The sequence below is a fragment of the Agelaius phoeniceus genome, chromosome 6 (genome assembly GCF_051311805.1).
Source record: "Agelaius phoeniceus isolate bAgePho1 chromosome 6, bAgePho1.hap1, whole genome shotgun sequence".
Taxonomy (NCBI): Eukaryota; Metazoa; Chordata; class Aves; order Passeriformes; family Icteridae; genus Agelaius; species Agelaius phoeniceus.
The window spans coordinates 50,992,657-51,017,405 of NC_135270.1; the positions used below are offsets into that span (position 1 = coordinate 50,992,657).

The following is a 24,749-nucleotide window of genomic DNA, read 5'->3' on the forward strand; positions in this document are numbered from 1 at the left end:
TCATGGAAGGATTACTTCCCTAACTTACATTTAAGGCCAGTCTTAGTTTATATAAATGCATAATTCTGAACCCCAGCAGAAGGTTGCTAGACTGGCTGGCTGACTGCAGAAATTCATCCTTGTCATTTGCTCCATCCTGTTAGCAAGTGTACAGCCTGTTGTAGGGCCAGGAGGCAAAGTTTCCTAGGCATGTAGAAAGCAGGATCTGGATGCAGCAGGAAGAATTGTGGAGCTGGTTGCAGTCAGAGGGTATGGACAGCTGGCAGCTAAAGACAAAATCAGCCATTTTAAAAGATCACAGGACAATCTTCACTGATACCTCCTGAAATTTTTATTGAGAGGTTCAAGAAAAAAAAAGGGCTATACATGGGACACTACCTGGAAGATATAGTGCAAAACAAAGAGGTATAAAAACTCTCATTCTGTTGGGGAACTAGCAGAGTACCTGTCAGATACACCTGGTCCTCAATGACCTTATTTTACATGGAGAAAGAATATATGATTTTCTGGGTTGAAAGGAGGTTTTTAATTCTGAAAGGAGGTTATATGTTAAATATATGGTAGCAGTCTATTCAATAATAGAAGTCAAGTCCCTTACTTGGGAAGGCAGAATCTGGTATTCTATCACATAAAATAATGCCATTATTTCTCTAACATACTTTTAAATTGAATGTGTTATTTTAAATCACTTTTTTATTATATTCTGGAATACCTAGAAAGATTAAAAAGCTCAAAAGTAGATTCCCCAGTATTCACATAATCAAAAATTGTTGAATTAATTTGAGACATACTTATAAAATATAAAATAGCCATTTCAGATTACAATGATCAACTGTGGGGGCTTATCACTTCAAAAGAAGCAGAACAAACCTCCATGTGTGCTCAACACACACACACTCCCTTATCCAGTTAGAACAATATGTAGGTATAGATTTGGTGAGATTGTTTGATCCCAAAAGGATTCGTATAAGAAAAACTTCTCTTTCAGAGAAATGATCTCTCTAGAGACTGATAGTGATGATACAATAGGCTGGAGTTGCTATTATTAAAAAAAAAAATGCTACTTTTTCTGACTATGTTTCTTTTTTTCCCAGTGGGATTCTGATTCCAGACACTCAACTAGCCTGATATCCACTGGGAAAGTGATGACACCATAAATTATTTAAAGGTTTGAAAACCACAAGAACTACTGTATATAACCAGATTGGATTGACTTTTAAACTCTTTTGATTAATAATACATAAAGCCTTAGATATGTGAATTGGTCGAGTGCTAACCTGTTAACAAAAGGAGTAGAAGGGATGAATTCTATCATTTCTCATAAGTTATTCTACTTAACATATTGGCCAAACAAAACAAACAAATGGAGAGCTCTGCCTTAGTCTTAGACCTTTCATGCATCATCAATATTTGATGACTACCTAATGTCTCTATATATCTGGACAAAGATGATAATTTGATCACCTGGCTTTCCAATTTCAAATTTCCCAAATGCTTTCTCCTACATTCATCAAAACACACAAGTAGATGAAGTTTCAATATCCTGATTTGGTTTTTGCTTTTGTTTTGTTGGGGGATTTTTGACTTTCATTTTTAACATTGCTAACTACTTACAAAAGGAAAAAAAAAAATCAATCTTCTGCAATAAACAGAGCTAGAATTTTCTAAGTTTATGATATTTTGTCCTCAGTAGCAGGATGAGAGTAGATATGTGTGCTGCTTCAGACCGATTTCACGTTCTAGCCTTCCGCTGCTGGCTCTGTTTTAATTTTTCCCCAGGTTCCTAAGTTTTAGTCTCTTTCATGCTGCTTTGGGTATACCTCAAAGAAGTGAAATGTTGTTCTTTCCTCTTCAAGTACAGATGAAGGTGCATGGGACAGCCTGCATTTCTAAGAAACAAGAAAACTCTACTGGAGACAGACCGAATACTTTTTTTCTGAGTTGCTCAACCCGTGCTTCAAGACACAGGTTATCCAGGGTGACTTCAGTAAGATATGTTAGTTTACACTAATAAATGCTGTATTTTCTGGGCAGTAGACAGGTATTATCCCTCTGGATTATTTTCTATTATCCCATCTGAAGCTTGACTCCCTTAGACGTAGGAAAAATAGGAAATAAATCTTTATTGTTTTCTATTTCATCATTCCTGTGTACTAATCCTTTAATCATGTAATTCAACGCTCAGTTTCCTTCTGCACCAGACACTGTCTTGCCCTCAGATGCATTGTCCAGATGCAGAAACTCTGATCAATTTTTTTTGCCTCTTGACATGCCCTCAGAGCCATCCTTTCTTGGTCCCCTTAACAACATATGTGTGTGGTTTCCCATGTCCCATTTTCACACATTAAAGCTTCTGTACTAGCAAGCAAAGTGCTATCCATCCTCTGGCCTGGACCACTAAAGAGTACTTCACCTTGTTTTTAAAATGTTAAAATCTATGTGAGATTAAACAATGCATAAAGGAAAAAAACCATTTCAAATCAAATACGTACCCCAAATATTTTTTCAGTCCTTCTTCCTTGATTTGATTAATTATTTTGGTGTGAATTTCAATTGATGTCATAAGTGAAATTCAAATTAATTTATTATAATATGAACAATATTAGAATCACATCCCAGCTCTGAGAAAGAAATAAGATTCAATCTCTTAGTAAAATACAAACTACAGAAAATTGTAACAGCTCACAAATTATACCTGAATTAGATTTCGGTTATGATACCAATAATAAAAGTAAATTATTTATAACATTTATTAAATCTTCATGGTTTCCATCACCTGACTTTCATATACACAATTACTATGTGGAATCTGTTTCCATATTCTGTTTCCCTTTCTCACTTTAAATATCACCCAATTAGTTCATAGCTCCCTAAAATATAATGGAAGTATAATCACATGCTATTAAAAATAATAAGAATCTCACCTATAGTTAATTTATATCCACACTTTTTTTCCTTATACCTGCCATATCAATAATAGTGTAGGCACATTACTTTGCTAGCTGTCACGATTGTGCACCCCACTTGAACAATCCATTCCCATTCTAGAATAAAATTCTAGCTACAGTGTTATTTTTGCACATTTTCTTAAGGCATTTTAAGATCTAACCAGGGCATTGAGACCAGCCTATGACTTAACTAGAATAGCAAGTATGTTTCCCATAGTATCTTTCAGCTGTCATTAAAAAGAAAAAGAAATCCACATTTATTTTCTTTTACATCTGGGATTATATGACAAAATGATCTCCTGCATCTAATCAATTATTTTTCTTCTATATCTTTTGTATTTTCCTGCAGAACTATTTGCAAGTGTAACAGGAAGATCCTTTGGAGATAATCTGGTGATTATTGCAAATTCAACCTTGGATGCTGTAGGCATTAAAAGATGAAAATTGCCTGAAGTCCACTGTTGTACAACAAATCTGTACCTCTGGACTCCTGTCCTGAGGTGAAAATGCAAACCAGAGAGATATTTAGAATCATTTTGACAGTTCATAAAATTAAGCAGGGATTAGGGATTCTCTCAGAAATAAATAAATAAAAAATAAAATGCCACAGGGCCCAAACAATGTTAATCACATCTCCTTGCAACAGGTATTACTGCAACCCACTTTTGGGAAGAAAAATAAGTCATATCATTATTTCTGGCATGATTTAGCACTTATGATGCCAATTTAAAAATCTGAGCAAGTTCAATTTAATAAAAATATGTATGATACATACACATACATGATTAATGTTTAAACTAACCATTCACTTTAAGTTTATACAGTTATAGGTTCCTATAAAAATCTTGTATATTTGTGTATTCTATTTTCTTCTCAATTTTATGGATTAGTCCTGATAATACAAACAGTTGAACATATGCTTAACTTTACATAATGAGAATGTCTTGCTGATTTTAGGATAACTCTTGATCTACATGAATTTAAGGAAAAGTCTAAGAGTCTACTGGGAATGTAATCTGTGATGCCAGTCATTTGAAACACACATTTAATAAGAAAAGAATTGAAATAACTGCAGCAGATACAGATGACTTTGATTCCTGCTGTGTTGAAGGCAGGTAAGCAGCGAACATGGCTAAAATAATTCATAACAAAAAAACTGTGCAGCTGCACAAAAATACATTTGGGGTGAGCATGGAGTTTTACAGTTACCCTCCCAAAATTCCCCACCCACTTCACAGGCTTTTTAGTACAGTTAAAAATATCTCATTTTCTTTTTCAAAACTGAAAGGCAACATTGAGATACTAAGCAACTGTGCAAGTGTGCTTACGAGAGCGCATAAACTTTCCTTTCTGGATGAAAAGAACTTTATGAAAATGCATTTTCACAGATTTTATAATTAAATTTTATTAGATTAGTGTCATGTTTCAATATATTTGGATAATATTCAAGTTAATTTATCATTTTCTGACAAATTAGAAGTCCAAAATAGAACTAGCTGCATTGCATTAAAAATAAAATAAAATAATTGAAAGCTTATAAATACTTTTCAAGTTTGACTATATGTTAAAATTTTAGTTACTGAATTTTAAACATTTTTTTTTATGATGTAAATGATTCTTTGTAATAGATGTTAACAAATTTCCTGACTCAAAATAGAAAAAAAGAATCGTTCTTTACATAGTACAGTTTAGGCATTTGAATTATAATTAATTTCCACCTTTAAAAAATTCTTCTGAAAATTATTTTTCATCCCACTTCACTCCAGAATGCTGACTGGAGCTAGAATAATACATCACACAAATGTTGATTTAAATATTTAAACAAATTCACTTACTTTGGATTTACATCCCCTTTGGGCTCTACTTTCCATGAACACTCTGATAAATAAACTTACTGTAAGGAGGATCTTCTGGGATGACAAATTATAAACAAAAATTGAGGAATACATGTGGGATATGAATTTTTGAATTCTAATCATCAATTGTTGCACTAGCAATTAAAGCTGACTGGAGGACAATAATTCCATGCTACATTAATTGTCAAGACTTCATGTCTTCATGTCTAGTTTTGTTTGGTTTGCTTTTGTTTCTTTTCCTGGAGAAAATGATGTAACAGCCAGGGACACTAAAAGACCCAGACAGAAGTATTTTCTCAACCTGAATCAAAAGTTATTCATTTTCACCACTGATTTGAAGATGTGATTACTCAGAGTTAGCTAGAGGAGGAACGTAATCCTGGGCTTTTTGTCTCCAAGGCCACTGTTAAACCACAGGGTTGTCAGCAAAGCCAAAAAGTCTATTTTGCTTCTTCTCATTCTCCAAAATATTTCCATTCAGATGAATTAAGAATGTAGCTTTCAGGGCTGAAGGGGCTGAGATAAACTTCTCCTGTCCAACATGGGGATATTCAATAATCACCACTCCCGAGGTAAGGTTGTGTTCCCACCCCCTGTGAGGTCTGCAGGGGGATGTCCTCCACTGGGATTCATCCTGCACACATTTCCAGGGCCCTGATGTGCCTGGACATCCCTAAGGACTCCCAGTCACACAGGGACACGCTGCCCATCCTGCTGCTTGGTTGATCATCCAGAAGGGCCAAGCATGGCTGTTCGTGTTGCAACATCGCTTTGCTCTGGAAGAACGGGACTGAGAGGAGATATAGGAAATAAATGCTACAGAAAGAGGCTGGCCTGAGCTCCATGTCTCTGTTAAGCCACCTCCCTTCCCTGGAGGAGCCAGGGCTTGCACACAGCAACCTCTGAGTTGACAAGCTTTGAGCACAGACAAAGCAAGAGAAGTTTCATCTCTTCTCCCCACAATTTCCTCTGTCTGGGCTGGGTTCCCAGAACAAAGAGCCTTTTCACCATAGCTTCATTGTGAGAAGATACATGGTGATGCAAATAGTACTGCTGTTTGTCACTCACTGCACAGCCCCATCCAAATCATGATCATGTCATTCAGTTTCAATTCAACCAACATGAACTCTTAGTTTCATGGGGCAATTCATATATCTCTGACCCTAAATTCATGCAACACCTCATAAGTGCAATATAAGTGCAGGTTTGCAAACAGACTTTTTTTTAAAGGAATTAACAGGGTGTAGATTGGTTCATGGGTAAAGGTCAGGGTTTTTGGGTTTTTTTTGTGTCCCTATAGGTTAGGAGAGCCTTAAAAAGGCTTCAGTTTGGATTTTATCCCTGGTTGGACAGGTAGCCATTGTGCCTTCAGCAAGCAGACCCTCGCTTTTGACAAAGCAGCTGGCACATATCTAAGTAATTTTAGCCAAAAATTACATCAATAGCAAGTTCTTCTCCTTATAGACAGCTGGAAAGTGAGCTTTGATTTATTTTTATTTTTGTCCTCGGGATAATGGTTTCTTACTTACTTATGTCAATGGTCAATAGCATAACAAATCCTTCATCATGAGAATGTGTGTATCACTTTTCAACAAACCCTGGCCTTTTGAGGTGAAATGATATACTGCCACTTAGTTTCAAATTGACATCTCTTCTGGTTGCCAAGGCAAGTTAATTTGCAAATCAGCATTTTGCATGAAGCTTTTAAGCCAATCCAGCCAGGCAATGGCTGCCATTGCTGTGCAATTAGTGTCTAAAGCACTTAAAATTACATTATTTAAAAAAAAAATCCAGAAAGATCAGTGGTTTTGTTCTGTACGTGGCCAGAAACTATGTTGTTGAATGAATAGCAGATCTGGACTTAAAAAAATTATAGCAAAGCTCCAATCTGATTGGAAAGGAATGAAGAATGTGCACCTAATGACACTGGCAGACTTGAAATGAGAAATTTTAGTTTCACTGTTCTTCAGAAAAAGAAAATACACACCCCCTCATAATTAATTCACAAACTGCCTGACTTAGATACCACAGAACAGTGGCAAGTGACAGCTAGAGGAGGAGAAGGTAGTCACTGCAATTGGATTTACATTCAGCTAAGGCAGGGTTTTTTGAGCACAGAAGTGAACTTGAAAATGGCCTAAATTTCAGATTTTTACTTGAACACTGTCAAAGACTTGCAGACTTTCTGGCTCTTATTTTCGTTTTTGAAGGCAGAGTCAAGAGAGAAGCATGTTTTGAGCAAAGTATTCTTTTTGGAAGATATTTTTCAGTTGCAATTTCATACATCTTTAAAAATGTCTGTTTTTTCAGACTTCTGGCTTGACATCTTTAGGTACCAATGGAAAAAAATTGTATATGAAAAAGTAAAATAGGGGCTATTTCAGAAGAGAGACTGTTATTAAGGCAGGCAGGTGTCTGGAGAGATTAAAAAATTAAAACCAAAAACATACCACACTGTTTGTAATGGATTAAATGTATTACACCTATTTCACCTATTTTGATTTCTTTACATTGGATTTTTAAAACCTTATTTTAAATTTTCCATCCTTTTGTGTCTGTTTGGTAATTTTTTATTTTTTTTTTTTTTTAGTGTCAGTACAGATGTGGCCTTATATTCAACTTCACTTACCACTAAATATCTATCAGCTATATGCTACAAAGATTACAAGCTGTTCATTAAGCTGATAGGACTCACAAAAGTATAAAAGCCATCCAGTACCTCAGCCTTCCATGAGTCTGAGCACCTTTCTAGCACCTACTGTCAAATGTACTTGCATATTGGACATCTTGGATGGACTCTGGCTGTGTAGAGTCTCTGCAGCAGAATTCAGGGAAAATTTCCCTTTCTATTGTTTTATTTGCTCTTGACAAATTTTCATGAGATAAGGTAGGGGGAGAACTTGCATCACAAGTATCACCAGCATCTGTCCACTTATTCTCCAGCACACGTCTGGTAGCATTACACTGGGGTGTCAGCGTGAGCACAAGCAGGTACTGTCGAGCAGCTGAACCTCTGGATGTTCATAGACAAGCATACCTCTTGATAAGTCTTACATTTGCCTGTTGATTTGGTCTCTGCCCATTCTCTCTTTGTAGTTTTTTGTTTGTTTAGTTGGTTTTTTGGTTTTTGGGTTTTTTTTTTTTTAATATAGAATTCTTTGTCAAACTAAATCCATAACCCAAGTGAGATGTAGAACATCACAAAGAGTGACTTGGATCATCTCCAGGAAAGCCAATTAACATAAATAGTGTAGAAAAGGGTAAAAATCGAAGCAAATTTGGGCTAGCCTGTTTTTCACGTGGACATTTTCCCTGTAACAAATAATGCTAGCTGCACTAGCTGGCAAAAGACACGGTTTGACACTGTTATAAGTCCGTGGGTGCTCAGTCTTTATGTTGTACTGATGCACATGGTTGACATGTCAGGGATATGTGGAAAATAAACTGCCCAATCTCTCTGGGCCTAACAGTTTACAGACCTCAATGATATACTGTAAAGGTGGTGCTGTTGACTTCAAAAGCAGTAAATCAAAGTGCCACCAGAACGTGCTGACAAAATTAAGCAACCATGATTGAACAAGAGAACAAAAGCTGTTCTGTATAAATAGCTATTTCCTATTCAGACCTCCTAATATTTAATTTATACCCTTATTTGTCTTTTATGAAATTGCTTTAATTCTGAATGGGCAATAGGTTTATAAAGCAATTAACGGTACAATCATAAGGGTCTTTAGTAACGTATGTAGTTCCAAAACCAAGCTTCATTAAGAGACATTGGATTTGATATCATTAAGAAAATCCTATATTTTATCAGAAGAATATAAGGGATTGTTGAATAGTAGTTGATTCATGTTATATTTCAAAACTAACGTCTGAAAAGGCCAAAAATAAAATGAGCTTGTTGGTTATAGCCTTTTTAAATTCTGTCAGGTAGAATTTCCTTCATTCACTCACAAGGAATGATGTCTCTTTGCGTCATGCAGCTCAACAATTCTTGTGATTGGTATTAGTGTGGATACAACCTAAAGGTATGAATCTGGAATCCAAAATCTGTGAACACCTTAATACAGATCTTGACAGTGTGACTTGATCCTGTTTATTTTCAGTATTCACAAATCTGAGAGAGGGATAAATTTTAGTTTGGACCTAGATTTTTTGGATTAGTGTGTAAATGGATTAGTATGTACGTGTACCTACTTTGCTCTAGACAAGCACTGAGTCTTATTTGGTATTTGTGAGAGAGCTTAAATATTCCTTCGATTCAGAGTACACATTTATGTCTCATAGACAACACCTTTATCTTCATGGAGGAAATAATCTGAGGAGACCTTTCTTCACCAGTAGCCTGCCAAAAGTTACCCAGGCTACAACTTTTACATGAAAATGAGAAACAGTGAGACACAATCCCCAGTCTGCTGAATGAAATTTAAGGAAGATTAAAGGCTCACATTGCCTGCCTTGGTTGTTCCAGTGAAGATGTCAGCTGTCACTAGCAGCTCCTGATGTACAGCATATCTGAAGCTGATTGTAAGGGCCAAGAGCAGAATGCAGAAACCTACTGCAGTACCAGTAACTGCATACTGATCCACTCAATCCAGGACTGGAAGTTAAAGAGATGGTAAATAAACCCCCTCACAATGCATTGCCAATCTAAGTTGTTAAAAATCTTTTCACTCCTTCTGAATCCTTATTTGAAACACTATAAGAATCAAACTGTGTCATCCCCTGAACAAAAATTGGAACCAACCACTCAACCTCACACCATCTATTGACATGCCACAAGTAGATCCCAGGGTTTCCTCCTGTTTGTACAGCATTTGAGTTTCTCCCAGTCTGCCTTTTTAGGTGATAGCATGCAAAGAGGAGCTTAGCAGAATAGCAAGGGAAAAATTCTGTTCCTCAGAGAAAATGAAGCAGGACACAAGAAAGTGTCCTAGTCATAGTACAGCTGTGTCTGTCCTCACCCTGTGCCATTGCTTTCCCTGTGCCATGTGCTGTTCCACCACAATCAATTTTACCCTGTAAAAAAGCATTTGAAATGAACTTTTAATGTTATCCCACTTTTGGCAATGAAAATTACTCAATTGCCCTGAGTTCCTGATAAGGAATAACAAAACAAAAATATAAAAACACAAATAAGTAAAAATAAAATTTAAAAATTCCAACATTTAAAAATACCTTATAGTTCCCAAAGCCATCTGATGTCAAAGAATTTGAAAACACCACCACACTCTCATGATGTTCACAGAGTGCTCTTTTGCTCACAAGGAGTCCATGGCTCAGTAAAAATATAGGTATTATGAGTGACAGTGGTCTAGCAGAAACATACAGGTCACTCTATACCATTTCTCTTCCTGTCCAACAAGAAATGCTAATTACAAGCTCTCCACCCCACTGATGTTTTAGAGAATAAGTTGGTGTGAGACTAATTTTCCTTCATAGTTGACCTTTTTTTATTTTTTCCTGTGCAGTGAAGAGAGAGAGCTATTGCCATTGGACCACTTTCTCTACCATCTCAGGATGAGACAGGAAGTTGAGACCTGCCACTGTACAGCAAATGAATGAGTTTCTGCAAACAGTGTCTCCACCTCAAACAGGCAGAGCCAGTGGTCTGCAAAGGTGATTATTTGCATTGCTAGGCTAGACATTGACACCCTGAACCCAAAACTGTCTGACCTTTCTCAAGTCTCCCTAAGGTTTACAAAGTATAAAATTATCCATTCTGACAAAATAGTGAGGGAAAACACCATAAAACTTCTTATGAAGAGAAAGGTATTCTTTGTGGGTCAAGGATGTGGTGCCCTGGTGTAATCCCAGCCAAAAAAAGAAATCAATAGCACACATAGTTCTTGTAGGACAAAAGGATAATTGTCTATCACAATTAGCTAAACATGCACCTCTTCAATGCTGGACATTTCTCTCTTTCTTGTCTCACTGTATGTCTATGCTTTTCTGTGTGCTCTATTCCTCTTCATTGTGCCATCCCCTCCCAGGTTATTCTGTATGTGCTTTTATCCCTGTTCCCAATTTCCCATGCTCTGCTGGCTGGGTTTGAGTGGCAGGGAGGAATCTGCAAGCAGGTGTTGTGCAAGTGAAGCGTGCCATCCGGCCAGTACATTAGGTAAAGTAGCATTCCCCTGGGAACCCTAATGCTTGCAACTGCATCAGCCCCAACTGTTTCTGCAAGAAGAGGAAGAGGCCAGGCCTGACCTCTTCTGACCAGATGTTTTAGAAATGTACCCATTTTTTAGCATATATAATAGCTGTCAATTTATCAAAACTGTAATAAGTATTAACAGAGCAGACTCTTTAGTTGCAACCTAGTAGTAAATTGCAAGAGAAATTAAGGATATGGAAGAGATTAGGTTTGAGTGGATGGGACCACATTCAAAACTAGTTTAAGAAAATTTTCAAGATACTCTTCTCTGTATAATAGATATGATATGACTGGTCTAGACATGAATGCAGAAAAGAAAAAGATCATTTTCATAATGATCTATGACAAAAATGTTCAGGAATCTGCACAGACTAGACAGAAGCAAAGAAGCAAGACAGCTAATGTGAAAACTCATGCTGCAATGAAAGCAATTGAGTTATAGATTTTGAGGCTCATTTGGAAACCCTAAACCTTCTGCATTGACCTGTGGAAGGAGGGAATCCATATTCTACACACGAGAGGAAACTGTGTTCATGTCCTTTTATCACTATCCCTTCAAATTACTGAAATGGGAAAGAAACATTTACAAAAAGCATTTCTAAATGAACAAATATTCTGCTTTCCTTCCTTCTCTTACCCCTAATTTATAGCCCACCAAGAGCTCACCAATTTTCTTAAATATTTTTTTTAACAAATACCTCTCCCCAGCATAAATATATGAAAGCAATCATTTGCATTATCATTTTAAAGAGATGGGATTTCATTCTGTTTCCAATGTCCCAAAGGGGTAAACACATTTATTTTTTCTTTTGAGAATCAGTGGAATTGCAGGGAGCTTGCACTCTAAGAAGTGAGAACAGAATGGGGTGCCGAAGGGTTTTGATGGCTAAAGCTTCTGCATTCCTGAAGCACTTAGTCAGGCTTTTTCCTTCACAATTGTAAACAATAGCTTGCTGATAACCAAAATGCAAATAACTAGAATGCTGTGCTTAAAATTAGAATTTCTTTTTTCTACTGTGATGGTCTTGTTGAGCAATAAGGCTTTTTACACAAAATAGAAACACTGCAGTAATAAAAATATTTATTAATAGTAGCCATAAGGCAAAGGTCTTAATTTTAAAATAAACTTTGTTCAGCATTATGGTTTTGCATTTGCTTTTTCTGACCAAATAAGAAGGACAGTTTTCATTTCATCTTTTCATCTGTGTTATTTGAAGGAAACATTTCTTCTCACTGCATCTTTTGCAGTGTTCAGTGCCTATCTGTGCATACAAAGCATCCCATATGGTTGAAGTAGGCTGGAGGGGTTGCTACTAACCATATTTAAAAAAGCAGATGTTACTAATCTTCTAAATATTACCCCCAAATGATGTCACTTGTGACTGACAACGGTTGGGCTCATCAATCCCTTCCAATGTCCTTTTGCATGTCACATGTGAAGAAAAGCTAATTTCGACCAGAAAGCATGGCTTTGAAAGGGCAGAGCACTCCAGTATTGAAGGGTTAAGTTCCTACTTAGTGGCATCTATATGTTACAGGCAAGAAGGAAAAGAAGTTTGCCTGCAAAGAGGCCATTCAGGTAAACTTTTAGGACAGCCATTGCAGAGTCAGGCTGCACTGTGACAAGCTGAGGTTTTTAGCTCAAAGTGCCTGTCTGTGCCATGCAGTAGACAAAGGCAACTTTCTTTTACATTTACAAAAGGCTTCTTTACAGGTTTGCACAGGAATGTAAGCAGATGCTTCTGCATACAAAGCCAATGTCAGTTCCAAAGTTGGTTTTCAGTCAATGGCATTTAGACTAGTGAGTAAACAAAAATGAAGGGTAGCATTGAACATTTTGACCACAACTGGCACAGAAATTAAATATCTGCTAGTAGTATTCCTGAAATAAGTTTGATAGAATTTTATAAGCAAGGTGTAACTTTTTTTATGGCAAAAACATAGCGATTTTTTTTCATTATCCTTATAATTCCCTCTCATTACAAACCCCAGAGACTAGCCACCAGTTCAGATGTGAGCTAGTGTCTTTTCTGAATTTCTAGAAAGATGTACTCACAAAAATTTGAGTTATATCTTCATGAAGAATCAATTAATGTAGTAGTGGTTTATAAATATGATGTATCTCAAGTTCAGTTCACTGTGTTCCATTCTTCCTTATAGGTACTGTGCTTTGACAGCTCTACCTCCTTCCATACACACTTCATGAAGGTATTTGCATTAATAATATTCTGCAAAAATGGTTCTCAGACATTAACAATTATGTCCACATTTGTGGAAGGGTTAAATAAGAGCACTTGTCTTAACACTATGGTATAAAACTTTATATACCAATCTGTGTTTTCCTTTTTATGTTTTTTTATTATTTTTAACATCTTTATCAAAGGTTTCATTACCTGTTTATTTACAAGGACTTAATGAAGTCCTAGCTCTCTTAAAATATTTCCATAGAAAAACTTCTTCATTCCTAACTGGAACACTTTTTGGCTAAAATGTGATCTAAATGCTCTATTACAGCAACTTTTGCCTGCACATGCAATTAGTACTCTCTCTGTTTTTCCTTACACACATCTGTTTCTCCACAGCCAAGGACACAAACTCTTACAATGGAACATGACAAAGACATTTCACCCTCCTGTACCTTTTCATTGCACAAACAAAGTGTTCTGTTTGGATGCAGATGTCTGGTTCTACAATTGAGGTTTCACTACTTCTATATTTATACTTTCTATTTATCAAATAAAAATCAATTGCTATGCCTATAATTTTCAATAAATTCTAATCTCATTTGTAAGAGTGTAACACAATTCTCTGCTCCACACTTACCTTGCAAAATTTTATTTTTGTGTTTCATAACACATATGAAACATAGTTGCAGTTTGCTTAGACTCAGCTTGTTGTCAGCATAGACTTCAACCATTCCAAGCAGAAAATGAATAGAAGTTGGGGAAAACTTGTGTGACTGGAAACAGGCACACATGGTTAAATGTCAGCATTTTGGTATGTCATTTACTGGTCAGACACTTCAGTGTACTGCCATCCAACAAACCTATGAGACATATTATCAAGGAATATATGCCAGCTCTTTTCCAGCAAACTGCTTGATGCCTGATGCCAAGTACTGGTGGGTGTATACCTTTTTATGCTGTCACTGCATTCAGCCTCCAGGGTGTTGCATGAAAGGATCACTGGATGTTAATGAATAACAAAATGTGTCATTTCCCCTTAGAATTTATCTATCTATCATATACAGTGAAAAAGACATGTTTGTTTTCTTCTGCCTGTATTTACATGTGTGTCAAAATACATACTGTTAAACCTGGCCACGTGCTTAAGCAGTATGTTGTCTTGTTAGTCTTTTATTCATTATTACTATTGCACACCATCATACATCCCATTTCATATAAAAAATAAGTACCCCAGTAAAATGAATTTGGACACAAAGATCTGTCTCCTCCTGATTAGAGTAGCAGCTTGTGTTTAAAAATACAACTTCCACAGGCAATGAAAAGCTCTTTACCTGTTTAAGTATATTGTCAATCATACATAAGCAACATGTGATAGAAAATAAAAATGTGAGAAGCATCATTAGATATCCAAACCACAGCAGAATAAATAGTATGAAAAAGCAATTTATGACTACCTTGTAAAATAGGTATTAATGCTTGGAATGATCAAATTCCTTTAATGACATACTACTGTTGCCCAATTTATATACTGAAATAAAGAGTTCAGATCTGCAAATGATTTTGAAATAGTTTTGGGAGAAAACACATTCATTTTAGACACAAGCCAAAGCAACCCATGAAGGTCAATCAAACAACCCACAAGACAGTATCAGGCCATTGAAGTCTGACTGCACAAAATCATGGTGAGGCACTTCCTGATCAGCTAAAAAAATAAGTGCAATACGTAACTTTTAGAAAGTAAGAACTGGGAGATGCTTTTATTATAAGTATTTCCTTCAGTTCTTCTCAAAACCTTCCTGACTTACAGATTTTATTTTTAAGTATTTACCCATAGGTTTTTCTCTAGTACACCATGATCAGAACATCAGGGCATGATAAAGCAATATAAATAAATATTCCAGTGCCACTTTTGATATTGTTTTGCAGCTGCACAAAAAATCAGTGTAACTCCTATATATGGGAATAATAGTTGCAGGTATCAAATTGCACAACATACAAGTAATTTTATTAGACAATCTAAAAATTGAAAAATATTATTTTAAATTTTCTTTGAAAATTTTAAAGGCTTTGTGGGATACCAGTATTTTCACAGGCAATATGTGCTGTTTCCTAGAGAAAAATATTTGGGTTTGAGTGCGTGCACAGTTTTAACGAAAACTCAATTCACTGTGGGTCTTAATTGTGTTTTTCAGCAAACTGATTTAAAGTTCCCTGGGGCACACATACTGTAGGATTGTGACATATCACACCAGGTTAAGTCAAACTCAAAATGTTATGTGATATGACAGCGTGTAAAACACATGATTAACGCACCCATTGGGAAACTTGGCTTTATGAAAAATAGTGTAAAGGGAAACTTGGGGCACTCTCTGGTAAATTGTCCTTTTAAAAAATAATATTTTTTTTTTAAAAAAAGGACTCAAAAGTATAATACTATGTTAGCTTCTGTTTGCTATCTATATCTTTCTTCTTTGGAAAAAATGTCACTGTCAAAGATCAACATATATTTGTGGGCAATACAGAGAGCAAAGAGTTGTATTCTCTTAGAAAATAATTGATTTTTTGGCAATTTAGAATATGACTGTGATGAAGTACCTACAAAAGGCCCACAGACTATAATTTCACTTCCTGAAATTATAGCTGCATACTACACCTTTTGTACAAAGGATATGTACAAAATATCCTTTTTGCCAGCACAGGGAAACCAGGTCTCTTTTCCTCTCTGTGTAGGAGTAACTGTATCTTGTGTACACATTTTCTGGACAGAGAGCACCAACTATTACAGACATGTCATGAAACAGGGCTATGAGAAACACACATAGATTTCAGATTCCATTTACTTCCCCCTGTAGAACTGTACAGAAGGTCCTAAAATTGCCTTCCTTTGGGATATGTCAACCCCTGTGTGGTGCTGGGCAGCACAACCATTGGCCACTCTTCACTGATGCACTTAATAAGATATAACACGTTTTTACACTTTTTAACAGTCTTTTGTAGCAGCAGACTGTAATGTTATTTGACAATTTTAAAAACTTTGTATTGGAGGCTTCCCATTCTTCTCCTGCTCTTCTCATCAGGTTTGAATTGAATGGTTAATTTCAACTAAATTTAATAAGGATAGAGTTTCAAAAATATTGGCTTTCTCTAAGGCTTGTCAAAATAGACAGCTGGCAGTGGACAGAGATTGTTTTGCATCTTTTTTCAAAGAAAAGCTTAAATACCTCTCAAACCTTAATAGACAAAAGAGAATCCATAGTGTCACTTACCTTCAGTGCTCACCTGGATTGGAAAGCAAACCCAAAGTTCTTGAAAATCCTTCCTTAGATTGCTAAGTGTCTGACAAAATATTTGTTTCCTAGTTTACTACAGAACTGCTTCTTGCAATACAATAGAAAATAGAAACACACGAAGTCGGAGGTGCTCAAAAGAATCGCAGCCATGGGATCCTGTGTACCATGACTAAATACCAGAACACAGCCAAGCCATGAGGGAGAGCAGACAGAGCATTTCCAACAAGGAGAAGACAACAATCAGTGTCACCCTGCTTTCTTTCATCAGCATTTGTTTCAGCCTGTGCTGACAGACCTGAACAGACCCCCAGCTCTGCCAGCTGCTGAGGAAGGGTGACACATATCCTTACAACAGAGGAGGTGTCCAGCTTGTGCTCCAGCCCTAATTCTGCACTTGTCCTCTGAACTCTTGGCCCTGAAGGTGATATAGAGAAAATTTTCTCAAGCTACTAACCTTTCTCAGCACAGCTACCACAGACACAGTGGGCACTGCAAAGCTCCAGGAAAAAGAAGATCTATGTTTACTGGAAGCAGGGGTGGATGGAGCTGGGCACTGAGGGGCTCTGTGTGAGTCACTTGCCTGTTACATGCTACAGAGTGAGGTAAATTAAGCAGAGTTTTGCAAAGGTTACACATCCCTTATCCATTCTGGTACCTTCAGATTATCAGTAAAGCCCAGTACTCAAATGCTGATATTTAGGCAGAAGATAAAATCTTATCAGTCCACAGAAAGAGAAAGGAAAGGTGTTAGACATATCTAGTACCCAATCTGGCACATTTTAAAAATAATCTAGCTTTCAATTCTGTACTTTTTGAAATTAAGGATCAATTAAAACTTGAGTTACTGGCACTTACAAGTCCCAGGATCTTGTCCTGCTTTGGTTGAATTGCAGAATCTGAAATGCTAGGACATTTTAAGGATGACACTTGACTAAGGCATTATTCACTAATAGGGTGAGTTTTCTACAATCTATACAGACAGTATAGATTCAGTTAAGGGCAGTCAGGGAGGGTGAGTGAGTATCCTTTCAGTGTGATCACTGGGTATGAAGGGCCACAAAGAGAACCATTTGTGCAGAACTCCCACTGCTCTGTGAAAGATTTTGCATTCTGACCTGAAGCATCCAACTATTTTGGACTGAAATTGTAGATCATGCTGAATTATGTTTAACATATTTGGAGGTCAAAAAGGAAATATTTCCCTCTCTCTCTTCTTTGAGAAAAAAATAAAGCATATGTCCTGTTCCCATCCTCTCACAAGAACAATGAAAAGGACTTAAAAACCAAGTGCTGCAAATGTTCAAGCTGTTGATTGGGATGTGTAAAATGTAGAGGCTTTTATGTCTAAAGTAGAGCCTGCCAAAACCAGATTATCCCTTATAACAATAGTAATAATAAATAATAAAAAAATTAATTCATCAAAGATTCCAGTTCTTTTTTTTTAAGAATTAGCTTTTCTTCTGAATTCTGAAACAAATACCCCTCTCTTTTTTTTCCCTTTTTAAATATTTTTCCTTATGGGAACTTTTTGTAAGACAGTTTGGAAATTGTTCTATTTCAAAGAAGCCCATAGTTGTGATTGCAAAGAAATATCCCAGGTAAATAGCTTTGAATTGATGGTATTCTTGAAGTGATATTATGAGCAGTTACTGACATACATACACAGAATAATAAAAAAAATATATTATCCCACTTCAGGTCAATAATGATGTTTCTGAGGTCTAGATAATTTTCTGCAGAATGTTACAGAAAATTAGGGTGCCTGATACTTTTATTAAACTCTTTGCTTAAAAAAGCATACTTAGTGCTCAGCCTGTCAACAAATCTAAAACCTTGTTCAAGCAAACATCCTTTGAATTCTGCAGGCGCAAGGTAAATGCTTCAAATGTTTCTGTCAGGGGCAGAGGTAGGGAGGAGATCGGATCTCTGTAAGAAAACACCGAGGCAGAAGGAGGATTTGGGAGCCTTGCTCGCCTGCTGCCCAGCCAGGCAGCAGCAGCAGCAGCTCCAGCGCCCGCCCGGGCTGGCAGTGGACTCAGGTTCCTCGCCCTGAGCCACAGAAGCAGGGTTTGCTGCAGAGGTCACACAGCTGGCTTTGGGAGGAGAAGGGGGGGACAGGGGCTCTGCTCTGCCTGGCAGTTGTGTGTGTGTGTGTGTCTGTGTGTCTGCCCTTTTAATGGCCTGTTAGGCAGGAGGCTCAGATGATTTTAGGAGATAGACACTCACTGCTTCACTGCTGCGCCCCCACGGCAAAGCCCTACGGTATTTAACAGGGCTGAGACCACTTGGATTATAGTGAGATATGATATACTCCCACAGAAAGGATCTTTTAAAAAAAATAATTTAAAAACAAAACCCCAACGTATATAGATCCTAAAAATTGGTTTTGTCTTGTTAAAACATTTTAAAACCAACACATACATTTTCAGTGTAACATTTTATCTCTGCTGCATATTCCTTTGGGTTGGCTTAAAAATGCCTTAGACAAGTTATCATTCCCTGCCCAGTTATATTGGATTTTTCTGTGAGAGGCAGTTGAAGTGATTGAGTAGTAATAGAAATGGACATCTCCATTAAAGAATAAGTAACCATGCAATTGTGCTGCCAGACCAAACAGCGCTCTTGTGGGCCTGATCCTTTCTTAAAACAAAATGGGGCAAAAGAAATCCTGGCCCAGTCTTACTGAGTATCCTATGAGTATACCTGTTCCTTCCTAAGCCTGTGCTTTTGCTAATTTCATAAAGTTTGGTTGGTACTCAACAAACACAGAGAGAAAAGGGACCATATCCCAAAAGAACTTGCTACTTGAAACCGTAGCACACCAAAATATAAGCAATATATTATGCAAAAGTATCAATAAGAAATGCCTTTGATTTATTAGCATGATTGTGGAAATTGCAGGACTCACACTTGTTTCTGCTGCAGAGAGGCTTCCTCTAGTTTGAATGCATCACTCCTTTCTCTACTGGTCTGTCAAGAGCTTCAGCATGAACATGAAAGGGGAAAAGGCCCAATTTATTTCATTTTAGGAGCTTATTTTTGTCCATTAATCCCAGGTCTCTTTCAAGGGAAGACATCAAATAGTGCCAAGATATTGCATGAGTTGTGGTTTTGCCAGCTCTTAGATGAGGAAGGAAAATATGACAAATTATTTCTTTTGGGACTGAGACACAAACTTTTTCTGTAAACTTGCTCTCTTCCCTAGCTATCCAGTCAGTTTTAATAGCTTCATGTGATTAGTCATTGCCTTAACTACTGGGATCAACAATATCATTAAACATAGCTTTAAATACTGCTAATGTGAAAAATTTGCACTGAAGATAAAATTTGTGTCCAAGAAATGTAAGCTTTTAATATAATGGGATGGGGGGAAGTTTTTTAGCTGGAAACCACGTTTTCTAATGTTGTTGGATATCTGAGTAGTTTTTGTGGAAGACTGTGTTTATCATAAAAAATTCCAAGATGTTCTAGTCAATCCATGAGAGAAAACAAGGAAGTCCAGGCCATGAAGTAAATGAAATCTTACTATTCCTTATTAAAAGAAAAAAAACAGGTCAGATACAATTCAAAAAAGAGTCCTGATTGAATATACTTGAGCCATATTCACTGATGGAATATATGTAAGGCTTTTTCATATAACTAAGGGTTGCAGGCATCCAAACAAGCAACTGGGTATGTGAATCACCAAAAACCAGAGGAATTAATTGATCTGCTAATGTGCAAATGATTTAGAAGAGAATAACTGGACCTGTGAACGTCTGAAAGGAGGCTGGAAACCCTGCAGAGCTATACAGCTATACATGCATATAAAACATGGGCATGGAAATTCAGATCTGTATTCAAACTTGACAAAACTGATAAATAATAGATTCTGTTAACTGAACCTAGGCTAGAGAAATAACCACCCTCATTACACACTCCTGAATTGAAGTTCTCCTTGCAAATCACAAAGCCTTGGCCCTGTCTGACTTTTCCTTGCCATGGGAGTTGATACCTCCACATCTCACCTTTAATTCTTTCTGTCAGTATTCAGTGTCATGGACTGTACTTCTTTATATTCATGTCAAAGAGGGACTGGAGGAAAAAATGGGGAAAGCTTTGGTATCAGCTTTCATTGTCCTACCTGAAATACCAGTTCAGATAAACAAGAATAACAAAATATTCGTACCAGGTGTGCAAAAACTGAAACTTCCAAACCTTTTTTTTTTTTTTGCTTTAATTTATTTCTTTTAATTCTGATGCACAGAAAGCTCCTTATTCTATCTGTTTTTTAATTTACTTCCATTTCACAAATGGCCATTCTCTGCTCTACTGTACATGAGATTTTTCTCAGTGATGTGTTTAATTTCTGTGCCCAAAACCTTCTCCAAGGACATTTCTAGTGAGTGTTGTTTCTTTCCAGAATTTTGAAGAGCCTGCCAGAACCAAGTCTTTGCTCTTGAGGGATAAGACTTGGGAAAGGCTGGCCCATCTGAGGTGTTTAGTAAACCACAAGAGATCCCTGGTGCCCTGTTCCCCTCCCCAGAGCTTGTAGCTGCACCGTCTCACCAGCCCTGCCTGCTCCATGCCCTGTGCTGTGTCCCTGCTGTCTGCTGGCCCTACAGAAGAGTCTGGATCACCAGTGTACAGCTGGCACCTTGATACCAGGGTTTGGTATCTAAACCTGAGATTACCATCAGAATAATCCTGCCTCAGGTAAGGATGCCCAGACAGCCTGAAGCTGACCTGGTTAAGAGATCCTGACCATCCACCAGAAGCATTGCCACTCTATGTGGCAAGCAGTGATGGTTTTGTACAGCATTCCATGATACTCAGTGGTGAGTATCATGTTGGCTACTGTCAGTAGATTTTGGCTCTAAGACATGGAGTGCTACAATGACCTAGTCAACAGGAGCTCAGGTTTCAGATGTGAGGTAATGTGGTGCCTATTCTCCTCGTCAGGCAGGAGAAGAGACATTAAGTGTGGTTTGATTAGACTTTCATTAAATTGTCCAGGAAAAGTGTATCCACCTTACAGAGTAAAAAAAATTTTCTCTCCTTAATCATTTGCAGAGCCAGCCTGGACTCAAAATCATTGCTGGGACCTTTGGCCTCCCTTGGTGATAGGACGAAGACCTAAATAAAGGTCTAAATAAAGACCTGATAAAAAGGAACGTAATTTCCCCCAAGAAACTAAACATTTTACCAAGTGCCTCTTTTCTTTAGTCTCTCCAGAGGCCTTTTCCTGTGTTCATTTCCATCTCTGATTTATTAAAGAACCATGCCTTCTATGGATGGGTAGATGCATTGAACTCCTTCAAAATTATGAGAATTTGAATTTAACATCTTGACACGTCCACTATGTCCTTCACCTAAGGGAGAAAGGAAAAAAAATTAAAGACATGGATCCAGTTTGTTCCTGCTGGTGAGACAAAGTGCTTTGGCAGACAAACTGCAAGAGAATGTTGCTTTTTTCAGGCCTTTGAGGAATAGTGGAGATTTTGAAGCTGAATGGGTTTAAGGAATACTTAGTGATGGAATACCATTTGCTAAAGGGAGAAGCCAACCAAAATGTAGTTGGTTTTCAAATGACACTTGTTATTACTTAGATAAACAAAGCATAAATTTGGGTAGAGCTTCCATAAAGAAAAAATAAAATCATGACCATTTGTAAACCAGTAGTTCACACATTTTTGGTCTCTTTTTCATGAATTGATAACATGACATGCTTATGGAAATAGTGAAATAAAGGGCAGGATTTTTTAGGAGTACAAAAAAGATCAGCATTTATTGCAGCAGATTTACAGCTAATTTTTGTAGTACTACTGACACATCCTATCAAATTTATAGGTTTTCAAATATTATATTACTAGATTTTTGAATCTTATTAGTGGGTTTGCATGCATTGTATTATTAAATTTTTTGTTTTCTAATATGATATGAGAAATTGTTATGATATAAATCTTTCCAATAATATCTGCAATTTTATATCCTCATATCATGCTCCTGTTGTATCACAACCAGTAATAAGATATATGTATTATTTTTAGTATTGATTTTTCACTGCAAAATTATCAGGTTCCCATAGTATTTATTCATTCTAATTGCCCCTAAGACTGCACTAAGTTAGTAGGGTGCTTATTTTGAAATGCAGAGGGAAGGGGAGGAATATTTTATCAATTTACAGAGAGTTTATAAGACTGGAAATTCTGGAGTCATCGCAACAGCTTAGGGCAAAATCCTACTGTTATGCAATATGGTTGTTGAGGAGGGGGAGCGGAGGGAAGCTGGCAGCAGAACCAGTCTACTTGTGCAGAACTGGGTAGAACAAGGCAGCTGGGCAGAGAAAACGTTCAGGGAAGGTGCCCTGGGGTACCCTGGTGCTCTGCATGCTGCCCAGTGCCCAGCAGGCTGTGGCTGCTCTTGGTCTCAGAGGTGCTGGGTGGAAGAGCAGCAGGTCCCAAAGGAGGCAGCAGGCTGTGGGTGCAAGGAGGGCCCTGCTCCACCCCTGCCCTGTGTCCCAGCACCCAGATGTATATAAAGCTATGGATTACTAATGGGAACAGCTAAAGAGAACATCTTCTGACACTTCTGTGTGTTTGGTTGGTGCAAATATCCATGGGTGAAGATAAATCAACATTTTAGAAGTGAGTTTATATGTTGTCTTTAAATCACATTCAACTGACTATGGATTTCCTCAGGAGATACTGTTTATTCTTATTCTTACAGAAATTTTCTAACTTTCACTTATTTTCACTTTTAATTATCTCATACCACTGTTGTAGTGGGTTGACCCTGTCTGGATGCCAGACACTCACCAAAGCCTCTCTATCATTCCCCTCTGCAGCTGGACAGGGGAGACAAAATATAAGAAGCATTCATGAGTTGAGATAAGGAGACAGATCACTCTGTTTGTGATATTGTCACGGGCAAAATAGACTCAAATTAGAGATATTAATTTAATTTATTGCAAACAAAATCAAAGCATGATAATGAAAAAATAAAGTAGGACCTTAAAAACACCTTCTCCCCACACCTCCCTTGTTCCCTGCTCTACTTCCTCCCCTCTGGCAGCCCATGGAATGGGGGCTGTGGTCAGTTCATCACACATTGCTTCTGCTGCTGCCCAGGGACAGGAGTCCTTCCCTGCTCCAACATGGGGTCTCTCCCATGGGACACAGCTCTCCACAAACTGCTGCAACATGGATCACTCTTCAGTAGGGTGCAGTCCTTCGAGCACAGGCTGCTCCAGTGTGGGCCCTCACAGGGTCACAAATACTACCAGGAAACCTCCTCCAGTGGGCTCCTATCTCCACAAGTCTGCAGGTCTGGTTCAGGAGCCTGCTCCAGCACAGGCCACCCAGAGGGTCACAGCCTTTTCTCAGGCATCCACCTGCTCCACCATGGGTATCCTCCAGGGAGGATGCAGGTGGATCTCTGCATCCCATGGACCTCCACGGGCTGCGGGGGAAGCCCATTCCAGCACCTACAGCCCTTCCTCCCACTCCTCCACTGACCTTGGTGTCTGCAGAGTTGCTCCTCTCACGTATTCTCACTCTGGTATTGTCTGGCCACAATTACATCTGCCCAATACCTTTTTTTCTTTCTTCTTAAATATGTTATCACAGAGGTGTTGTCACCATTTGTGATGGGACCAGCCCTGGCCAGCAGCCCATCTATCCTGAACCAGCTGGCATTGGTTCTGCTGGACATGGGGGAAGCTTCCAGCAGCTTCTCACCAAAGCCACTCTTGCAGCCCCCCTGCTTTCAAAAACCTGGCTATGCAAACCAAATTGTACTGAATATTTATGTTCTGGGGACCTTGGGTGAACTTTGACAAAAGACTTTAGACTGAGTTTCTTTCCCTTCTGCATAAGTGTGAGAATATGCCCTACTGTCCAGATCCACAAGCACACTGAAGTGTAGAACGTGGTGAAGAATCCTGGAGTCTGCAAAGTGAAAGAACTCAAAGTAAACTATGTCCCTATGAAAAGATAACACTTTACCCAGAAATTCATCTTTTTAAATTACTAAATAATTTCAAACAGTTTCAAAATTTAATAGAAACAATATGATGTGGTTCTTGATGTTGGCTTCTACAATTAGTGTGTTATTAATTAAACTCTCAACTAATATAATTACTTGACTGTTGGAACTTCTCTTTGTATTTAAAATACATGCAGACTCTGGCTCCAATTATAAATAGACCATAATTCTAAAGGCTTAAAACTGAAAATTAAATTATTCAGAAACAAATTGTTAAACTTAGGCTATATTTCTAAGAAACTATCTCTGCACATTTTAGTTTTATTGCATATACTATATCAAATCAT

At 37.6% G+C, this 24,749-nt stretch overlaps 2 long non-coding RNA genes across 2 annotated transcripts in view; one reads left to right on the forward strand and one right to left on the reverse strand.

The window, feature by feature from the left end:
* The window catches only part of LOC143694246 (uncharacterized), a 54,004-nt gene extending 52,069 nt beyond the window's left edge, over positions 1 to 1,935 (forward strand). The window contains exons 3-4 of the long non-coding RNA XR_013182590.1: positions 1,095 to 1,168; positions 1,862 to 1,935. This is a non-coding gene — a long non-coding RNA (uncharacterized LOC143694246). The remainder of the gene's footprint in view (positions 1 to 1,094; positions 1,169 to 1,861) is intronic.
* LOC143694262 (uncharacterized) overlaps positions 1 to 24,749 on the reverse strand; it is a 153,691-nt gene that overhangs the window by 107,969 nt on the left and 20,973 nt on the right. The window lies entirely within an intron of this gene.